The sequence below is a fragment of the Silene latifolia genome, chromosome 2, assembly GCF_048544455.1.
Source record: "Silene latifolia isolate original U9 population chromosome 2, ASM4854445v1, whole genome shotgun sequence".
Classification (NCBI taxonomy): Eukaryota; Viridiplantae; Streptophyta; class Magnoliopsida; order Caryophyllales; family Caryophyllaceae; genus Silene; species Silene latifolia.
The window spans coordinates 138946707-138957469 of NC_133527.1; the positions used below are offsets into that span (position 1 = coordinate 138946707).

The 10763-nt window shown below is 41.2% G+C and overlaps 1 non-coding gene across 1 annotated transcript; it reads left to right on the top strand.

Annotated features, from left to right (window-relative positions):
- The first annotated feature begins 9987 nt into the window (after positions 1 to 9987).
- LOC141645508 (small nucleolar RNA R71) lies at positions 9988 to 10094 on the top strand. The gene has a single exon (XR_012544989.1). It is a non-coding gene; the product is annotated as a small nucleolar RNA R71 (small nucleolar RNA).
- The last annotated feature ends 669 nt before the right edge of the window (positions 10095 to 10763 follow it).

Here is a 10763-nt window from a genome sequence, read left to right on the forward strand (position 1 = left end):
GTCCTACACTCAAGATCACTCCGAGGAGCAAAAGTCTTAAGCAGACAAAGTGGTAAAAAAAGCAAACTAATCAAGCGGGAGAGATCACTAGGGGAACCAACCACATCATCCAGGGCTCCTTTCAAAGCCCGAGTAAACCCAAGACGACACTTAGGAGGAATAGATTTCACGGTGCGAAGGCCCAAAGACAATAAACGATCAAGCGAAGATATAGACCACTGAACAAGCGCACCACTATCATCAGAAGAAACCGAAGTAGAAGGAGCCAAAGGTCTTGGAATACCATAAATATGAAAATGGTAGAGGCCATCAACACACTCCGGAGGCATCACAATATCACCCCGACTATGCCGACATCTAGCACCAGTGGTACGGGTTTTAAAGCAAATCCCACACAACCAAAGCCCCATCCGCTTCAAAGTACTCTCGGCATTAGAGAAAACAGTCAGACTATCAACAAGAATTTGACGCGTAAGCTCTAAAGCACCATTATGACAAAGCCGGACCTGGAAATGTTTCTGCCATGCAGCCTTAGTAAGGCCTTTACTAAACCCATCCGGACACGAATGAAGACTCGAAAAAGGACAATGAAACCGTACAAGTTCAGGCATGAAGGAACACACCACAAACCTGCACAGAAAACTATAGCCACCAAAGAAAACCACCAAGACGAACACCACCACACGGCACACCCAAAGGCGGCAAGAGGCTCGAAGAAAAAAAAGCAAGCGAACAAAAAAAAGGACTCACGGCCAGCGTAACCCGCAAGCATGTAGCCAAACCAAGACACCAACAAGAACAGCAAAAGCCGGTACCCCCGCAAGTAGCAAATGGCAACAAAAGAAGATGCTAAACACACCCTGCCAACACTACGACTAGCCCACATTATCCAGACCACGGTGGCAAGCACAGGCAGCAACAAGCGACATGTAGCAGCAGCAAGGCAGTGGGAAAAAAAAATAACAAATGGAAAAGGTGAAAAAAACGCACACTGGCAGAATAGAAACAGACGGCAGTCAGATGAACTAAGAACTCCAACGAACCAACTGTTACCCAGACCAGCAGAGGACGACCCATCGCTGATCAACACCGTGTGGATGGTCAGACGTGAACAGTAAGACAACCCACATCAGAGGACCACAACCACCAGCAGAACGGAAGTCAGAAACCCGAAAACCCGAGGTCACAATCCCGTAAACAACAACACACTCCAAAACCGATGAACGTCGCCGGAGAAAAGGTTGTTGATGGTAAAGTAGGCTTAGACTGACATGAACAGACGACAGCCACGGTGAAAGGTGGTCGGCGAGCGAACCCAAAAAAAAAGAAACACAAAGAAAAGATGCCCTAATAGAGAAAAGAAAAAGAACAGCGCACGATCCAATGACGATGGCGTCGTCAGGAGGCCGACGATGAAAGGTGGCCGGCGACGTGAGGTGGCCGTCCAACCTGACGCAGCAATTCACAGCAAGTCGCAACAAAACCCGATGTTGCAAACAAAACTCCTTCACGCGATTCCACCTCAGAAACCCTAAAACCTCCACAGAAACACCAACAACAGTCGACGAGTGATGCGATCCCGCAAAGTGTTCACAAATTAAGATGTGGTCGTTGGTCACGGTCGAATCAAAACACAATTTATAACTTCACAAACAACTCTACAATTAGTAAAGAGGCAAGTAAAGGTCGGATCCCAAGGGACGGGAGTGAAATGAGATTTCTATTGTAACTAGTGGTGTCTAAGGGGTGTCACAAATTGGGTTGATGTAGAAGGTCACTAAACTAAAATAGCAATGAAATTAAACAAGCAAGATGAATTAAAGGGGTGTAAACAATTGATTAAAGGCACTAGGGTGTCATGGGATCATAGGGGAATCATGGGATATGATCATACAAACATGTTCTCAAATTATAAGCAAGCAATTATTGTTGTGATGGATTGAGTTGGGTTATATCTTACAATCCTAGGAAAGTTTGGGTCCCGGAGCCGAATCGATTAGATTGTACAACACCTACAAGTCGACTTAATCTTCCCTACTCAACAACATGCATGGTCTAATGAGACTCGAGTTGGGTTATGTCTTACAAGTCTCATTGAAAAGATAGAAGATAATAGTAAATGCAAGGATTCATAGGCTTAGCAATTCATCAAATATAACATGTGCATGAGTTGAGATCAAAACAAGCAAGCAAATAAAACATGAAAGCATATTAATTTAAGCATGAATCATTCCCCATGTTGGTTTCCCCTAATCACCCATTAACCCTAGCTAAGAGACTACTCACTCATTGTCATGTTGATCATGCTAGCAAGGTTGTCAATCATACCAACAATATGAAACATGATGAATAAATGAAAGTAATTAACAATAATTAAAAAGGGATTAAGAGATTATACCTACTAATGATTCCAATAATAAAGCAAGAATAATAGAAGTACTTGAATGCTAGATTGAGAGGTTGTCAATCTCCCAACAATAACCCAAATAATCTTTAATTACCCAAAATAAAGGATGAACAAAGGAGAGATTAAAGAACTAAAACTTGGATTAAAACTTGATTAATACTTGATTACAATATTAAAGAGAGATTTGATTGATATTAACTACACTAATTATTGATAAGAAGAACATGCTCTCCTAATTAGACTAATGGGGTATTTATAGTGGAAATTAGGGAGGATGCATTAGGGTTAACTAAGGGCTAAACTAGTAATTACACTTTTTAAGTTGAGCAAGGAGACTCCGGTATTTCTTGAGAGAAGGGCTTCTCTTTTTGTAGCTTCAAGAAGATAATCCGTGCTGTGCTGGAATCCGGGCGGAATAGGGTCGGGACGGGCGGATTCAGGCGTTGGAATCCGAGCGGATTCATGGGAATCCGGGCGGATTGTGGAGGGGGAATCCGAGCAGATTGTGGCAAAGCCGCTCGGATTGTGCTGCTGCGGGACGGACGGATTGTTGGCAATCCGCTCGGATTGTCAGTCAGCAACAATTCTTCTTCTTTTCTTCCCTTTTCTTCATGAATTCCTTGGGGATTTCCTTGGGGACTCAAGGATCTTTTCTCAACATTGCTCTTCTACTATAATATGTACAAAGGCCTTCTAATCTTGTCCCTCCTTGATGCTTGGTCATTGAATTCGATCAATTTAGTCTCATTTTGCCATGAAAATGCAAGATTCTTACTCATTTCCTACCAAGGGATCAAAATCTCAAAGAATATGCAAAACAAAGGACTAAAGATAAGAAATGACCCAAATAAGCACTAAAAAGCATGTAAACAAGGCTAATTCGGGGGCTAAATATACGCCAATTATGGTCACATCAAATATCCCCAAACCGAACCTTTGCTCGTCCCGAGTAAAGAGGTGACAAAGACTAGGACCAAAACTAACCTATCCTAATAATATAGCCGATATGAGACAATTAGCGGGTCTCACTCCGCCCCTTCAACTCACAACAAGACAACCATGAGGTAGGATGCCTTCTTGCAAGGCAAGGTGGGTCTTGCCAAAATGGCGACACATCCAAACATTAAGCACACAAAAACACATAATGGATGCATCTACAAAAAGAATAGCCACTTTCCTCATCTAAGTGGCGGAAATTATCTACAAGGGAAGCAATTCAAGGGTACACATTTCTTCATAGATGCAATTTCTTCAAACTACTAAGCCTAGAAGGATACCAATAAATCACCTCCAAGTTGTGTCAAGCTAGGGTACCTTAGTCCTCAATCGTTAAATGCTTTTGTCAAGAGTAGACTCCCTATGGTGTTAGAAACACTGGAGGATCGCGGAATTCCCCCTCTTGCCTAGACAAGAAGAAGGGTCGTGCCCTCTCTACCATGCACAAAAAATGGATAAGATGGAAAAGGGATCGATAGTTTTTGAGTTTCATTTTGGGAGTTTGCTTTGGTTTTTGTTTTCCCCCCAATTTCTTGTGGCATTTGACATTTGAGAACACTTTCTTGCCATTTCTTTTGATTTTTGGCTTTTCAATACTTGACAACTTTTTTTTTTCTTTTTGAACATTTTCAAAGTCACCCCAATTAGTAACGAGGGTGCCTTGTATTTGAAGCTTAGGAGTCTATTTTTGCTCCTCTTTTCTTTTGATGCATTTTGCAAACTTTCTTTCACTTTTCATTCATTGAACTCAAATTGATTTCTTTTTGTGCCCATTCCCTTTTGTTGACAAAAATGTATGGTAGAACATGGATGAACGATGGATGGATGCATGGTTTCAAGGGTCACCTTGGAATAAACGGTAGCCAAGGAGTTATCACACCACAAGGTACTCTTGACTAGGCCTTAATCCATGGGTCAAAGGATACTAGCATGACACATCCTAGGGTGTTTTACAAGTATTCTAACAAACAAAGTCTTAAGAACAAAAAGCATCTACTAGGGCCTATATACACTTGTCAAGCTTCCCAAGTAGATGGTTTCGCAAATTTTTTCTAACATGCAACTACATGCCATGATGCAACTAGCATATAAACATCCTAATGCATATGATTCTATCAACTAATATGACATATAAACTAAATGCAAGTCCCTAGTTCACATTGTCATACCGCATTAATCAAAATAAAGCCACATAGTCATTAACATAAAGAGGAAAAAGGAGATTGGAAATATCATACCATGCGGTCTTCAATATCCTCATGTCTCGGATGTGGCGTAGTCAATCAATGTGAACGAGGATAGAACAAACACAATATATACAAGACAATATATACAAAGGAAATGAACTTGTTTTTGGGTTTTTCAAATTTCAAATTTTTATGATTTTTGAAATTTTTCAATTTTTTTGGATTTTTGAATAAGAGTTAAATGTTAGAATTCCCATCCCCACACTAATATGGGCATTGTCCTCAATGGCCAAAATGATGGAAATTATGCAAAGATGATGCATGATTTCTATACTAAATGCAATCTACACTAATTTTTGTTATGACGGAGAGGATAATTTAGATTACCTCCCGTTGTGTATGCATTAACTTCCCCAAACCGAGTGAGACACTATTGCTAATGTCCAAGGATGGGTGTAGTTCATGCACACACTATGCTATGCATGAAACTAAATTGTCATTTTGGATTTTTAAAATGGGAACAATAAAATAAGAACACCTCAATGGTACCGAGGTGTGAGTCCTTTCATGTTGCTAGGACTACTCCAACAATGATCAAAATGAAATAAAATACAAAGAGAGAAATAGACAAACCATAAGAGTGTAGGAGTCTCCAAGGCTTGCTAATCTTCCATCATGCTATCATCATCACTTCCCTCATGAGAAGTGGTCACATTTCCACTTTCCTTGTCATTTGCTTCTTCACTTTCTTCCTCATCTCCATCTTCACCATCTTCACCATCTTTTTCTTCTTCACTTGCTTCTTCCTCAATATTATCATCAACTTCTTCATCATTTCCAACAACCTCATTGTCACCCAAACCGGCCCTAGATTCACCCGGAAATAAGACTTCTCTATCCGCCCAACTAGGCAAAGGACAAGATGGATCAAGGAGTCCTTGCCTAGCTAAATGTAGGAGGGGAGGATATTGAGCCAAATAAGCATTTTTCCGATCTTCATAGGCTTGCTTGTGCATTGCTTGCATGAGAAGAGTCACATAGTCTTTCCCAACTTCAACTCCTTCCGGCTTGAACTCTTCATACTTAAAAGGGTAAGGTGGTATGACAATGGAAGAGGAGGGAGTTTCAAGATCACCCTTTTGTTGTTGAATTATATACTCGGCTTCTTTGGAAAGGGGAAGTAGATAATTGGTCCGGTGGACGCTTAGACGGCAAATCTTTGAAGGCAAGGTGAACGATCTAGCTTCACTAGTTAGCCATCCATACTTAGTGTCAAGGGAGTTATGGGTAACCCACTTGAACTTGTGAATCATAATATGCATATCAACAAGATGGCCACCCTCCTTTGCTTTGTACTTGTTATCCTTATTGAAGTTAGGATCAAAGTGCTTGGCTAGGAGTGTAACTAGGCCGCCATTGACAATAACGGTCGTGCCCTTCTTCCCACTATCGACGTTGAGCCATCTATCTACCAAGAGCCTCAAAGAATTGTAAGGCTTGGTATGAATTCTTCCGATATTCAAAGCCGATTCAAGGAGAATAAAATCAAGTCTTGTGAAATGATTGGTGTCTTTCCTAGCAATTATGGTATTTCCCACAACCTTGTGCCATACTCTTATGCCCGGATGGTGGACCAAAAGAGCACGACACGCATGAAAATCTTCAAATTTCTTCCCGGAGATTGCCTCCCAAAGAGGTTCGGGGTCATACTTTCCATAATGCTTAAGATAACGCGATTCATCACTAAGACCCAAAATTTCACCCAATTCCGTAAAGGTAATGCGTCTACTAACGTTAGCTAGACGAAACTCGAGATTTTCCCTATTCTCAACTTTGGTGACTTTCAAAGAACTTAAAAACTCCAAGGTAAGGGAGGGGTATGTCAATTCCCTTGTTTCAAACAATTTCTTTAACCCCATGGCATTGAAAAAGGCTTTTGTTTGTTCAAGAACACCCAATTTTTGTAAGGTATCTTCACATATGAATTTGGTGGATTGTAATGACTTCATAGCAAACTTGACAAAGGTATTTCTATGGGTATCGGAAATAAAAGTTACCTCCGGATAATGCAAAAGTTGATTAATTACCGGAGTAGAAGGTGTTGTTGCTCCCATAGAAGGTTGTTGTTGTTGTTGCACTTCCAAGTTTGGTGTTGCTACCACCATAGCCAATGCTTTCTTTGTTTGAAGAGCCTTTTGCCTTTGTGAGAGTGCCATAGCCTTTGGTGCCTTTGTTGCTCCCTTAGTCCTTGCCATTGATGAACTAACCAAGAAAAGAATGAAAAATCTTCAATTTGTAGTATGCCCAAATCGATTTGAAGGTGAAAGGCTTTGCCTTTATGAAAACAAAAATCGACTCAGAGGTTGAAGATTTTGTTCTTGGTTTTGATTTTTGTTGAAGAAGGAGTGATTAATTTGTTGTTGGAAGGATGGTTTGATTTGTATTTGGTGAATGTTGTTGAGGGTTTTTGTTTTTGTGATGGAGAGGATGAGGGTTTTGATGTTGTGGGTAGTGTTTATGAATGAATGAATGGATGAATGAAGGTGGGAGAGGTTTTAAAGAGGCCGAAAATTTCGAATCTGCAGGGGCAATCCGTGCGGATTCTGCTCCTTCTGAACTTTGCAAAACTCGCCTAAAGACGGGCGGATTTGGGACAATCCGCTCGGATTCGCTGAACACGGGACGGGCGGATTTGATCAAAGACGGACGGATTTCTGTCCAGAGAAAATTGCTTGTTTTCCTCAGCTGCAAAGACGGACGTCTTTCTTACAGGACGGACGGATTCTTCAAGACGGGCGTATTTTGAGAAATCCGCTCGGATTCTTTAACAGTCAAGAAAATTTCAAAATTCAGCTCAGTTCAAGACGGGCATCTTTTCTGCAATACGCTCGGATTCTGTAAGACGGGCGGATTCTTGGGAATCCGCTCGGATTCTACCTCTGTGTACACGGATTCAGTTCCACCCGTGCACAGCGCATTTCCCTTATCATTCTTCCGTTCTTTCTTCAAGTCTTGTGTTCTTCATTGTGGGGGCACTACTAAGGCATGGATAGCCTAGGCGATTGCCATCCCCACACTAAGCTAAAAGCACAACACATCAATTGAAATTGTTAGTCCCTCCCTCACTTCTCTCTTATATGACAATTATTTTGATCAAAGTAAATAAAAATCCAAAGAATGACAAAAATGCAATACAAGAATTGAAATGTAAGTTAGGGAGTTAGAAATATTTACAATTGGTGGTTTAGGGAGGACTCCACCAAACTCTCATTCTTGATGAGATGTCAAGGGGGCATGTTCAAGGTGTTGTTGATGTTGCTCAACACCTTGAAGAAGTAATCAAAAGCTTGTTCATTATCATGGTAGAGGTTCTCAATAGACCTTGGTCCTTTTTGTTGGTCTTGATCGATGGCATGTCCAATGTAGGGATTAAAAATCCCTTCAAACTCGTCGTCCCAAAGACCACAAACTTCATTGAGTTGATCATTGAAAATCTCTTGCTTAGATGGAGACAACTCTCCCAATTTCTTCTCTTGGCCAATGAGGCCATCCTCTTCTTCCTTGGTTGATTTTGATGAGCTTTGCAAGCTCTCCTTGTCACAATTCACTTGCTCTTTGAATGGAGCATCTTCAATTTTCTTCTTCCATTGGAGTTCCGATTTCTTCCTTTCATCTTTTCGGCTATAATGATCAATCATGAAACATGGTTCATGCAAACGAGGAGCTCTCATAGTCTTGTCAAGATTAAAGGTTATGCTTTCATCTCCCACTTCTAGAGTGAGCTCACCATGTTTCACATCAATTACCGCACCGGCGGTGTGTAGAAAAGGTCTTCCTAGGATGATTGGAATGTTGGAATCTTCCTCCATATCAACAATGACAAAGTCCACCGGGATGAAAAACTTCCCAATTCGCACGGGGACATCTTCCCATATCCCTAATGGTGTCTTCGTCGATCTATCGGCCATTTGGAGTGTGATGTTGGTGCATTTAAGCTCTCCCATCCCCAACCTTTTACTTACCGAGTACGGCATGACACTCACACTAGCCCCTAGATCACATAAGGCTTTGTTGATCGTCGTGTCGCCAATGGTACACGGTATTGAGAAGCTTTCCGGATCCTTTAACTTTGGAGGTGAACTCCCTTGAAGTATTGCACTACTCACCTTAGTGAAGGCGATAGTCTCAAGCTTCCGGATCGACTTCTTCTTTGTGAGGATATCTTTCATGTACTTCGCATAGGCCGGAACGTGATTGATTAATTCCGTGAAAGGAATCGAGACTTCTAAATTCTTCACAATTTCCATGAACTTTCCAAGTTGATCATCAAATTTGGGCTTGGCTTGACGACTTTGAAAAGGAAGTCTAATCACAATGGGCTCCTTCTCCTTGGCCTTGTCTTCATTTTTCTTTGAACTTTCTTCTTTTGATGATTCTCCATCTTTTTGCACAATTTCTTCCTTTTCACTAGCTTCCACAACTTCATTCTCAACTTGCGTCTTCGGTGCTTCATACCTTGTACCGCTTCTCAAGTGAATGGCACTAACCGTTTCACGTCTAGGGGGATTACTTTGAGGTGGTAATTGCCCCTTTTGTCTTTGTGAGCTTGAAGATGCTAGTTGAGTCAATTGTGTTTCCAACATCTTGGTGTGAGCTAGAATGTTGTTGATGGTGGTTTCCTTTGCTTGGCTATCTTTTTGCATTTGAGTGAAAAATTCTTGTTGATTCTTTTGCATTTGGAGTACCGCTTCTTGGACATCAAAACCTTGGTCATTTTGGTTATTGTATGGATTTTGGTTTTGGTAACCTTGGTTTTGATTGTAAAAGGGTCTTTGATTTTGGTTTCTCATGGGTGGTGGAGTGTATGTTGTTTGAGGGTTTTGAACATTTTGGCTTTTGTATGAGAGATTTGGATGGAATTTGGTGTTTTCATTGTAAAAGTTGGAATAAGGGGTACCACTCTTGTATGCTTGGAAAGCATTCACTTGTTCATTTGTTCCCCTACATTCTCCTTGGTCATGTCCCAAAGTTCCACAATTCTCACATATCCCACTTGGGATTGATGAGGATGCCGTCATGGCATTAACATGATGCTTTGATGATTTTGAGTTTTCCTCAAGTCTAGCCATAGCTTGTTCAAACTTCAAGTTGATTGTGTCAATGTGAGCACTAAGTTGAGCACCCAATTGAGTAACGGAATCCACTTCATGCTTTCCTCCTCTAGTAGCCTTGCGAGGTCTACTATATTGTGAGTTATGGACCGCCATTTCCTCAATCTTGTTCCATGTTTGATTGTCATCAACTTCGGTGAACATTCCATTCGATCCCATATTGAGAATGTTCCTAGAATCTTCATATAAACCATTCCAAAATTGTTGCACCAAAAACCATTCGCTAAGTCCATGGTGAGGACATGAGCGACAAATTCCCTTGAACCGCTCCCAAGCTTCATACAAAGACTCTTCATCCCTTTGCTTAAAACCCGTAATTTGATCTCTTAGCATGTTAGTCTTTTCCGGTGGGAAGAATTTTTTGTAGAAAGCTAGAGCCAACTTCTTCCAAGAATCTATTCCAAGGGTGGCCTTATCAAGGCCCTTCAACCATTGCTTCGCGGTGCCGATTAAGGAAAATGGAAATAAGACCGATCTAATTTGGTCTTGAGTCACGCCCGTTTGAGAGATAGCATCACAATAGTCGCAAAAAGTTTCCATATGAGAATGAGGGTCCTCACTAGGCATCCCCCCGAATTGGCTCCTCTCAACTAATTGGATGAAGGCGGACTTGCAATCAAATTTCCGGTAAGATGTTGCGGTGTAGGAGTACCATTTGGTAGATTCTCCTCGGTGGGTACGGAGTGTGACGAGAATTTTGGCATTGTAGGTGGATTTTGTGGGGTATTGTATAATGGGTTTTCTTCTCCTTCTATTGCGAAAGGATTGACAAACTCACTAGTGGGTTGGACAACTTCACCAATACCTCGTAAATTCCTCCTAACAACTCTCCTATTGTTCGTCAAGGTTCTTTCGATTTCACGGTCAAAAGGTAACAAATCACCTTGTAACCTTCTAGACATGCAAAATATCAAACAACTCAAAAACAATTAGAACAAACCTTGAGGAGTTTTTGTAACACCCCCATATCCAGAGGAACCTTAACTAGGCCTTCCTTAGCAT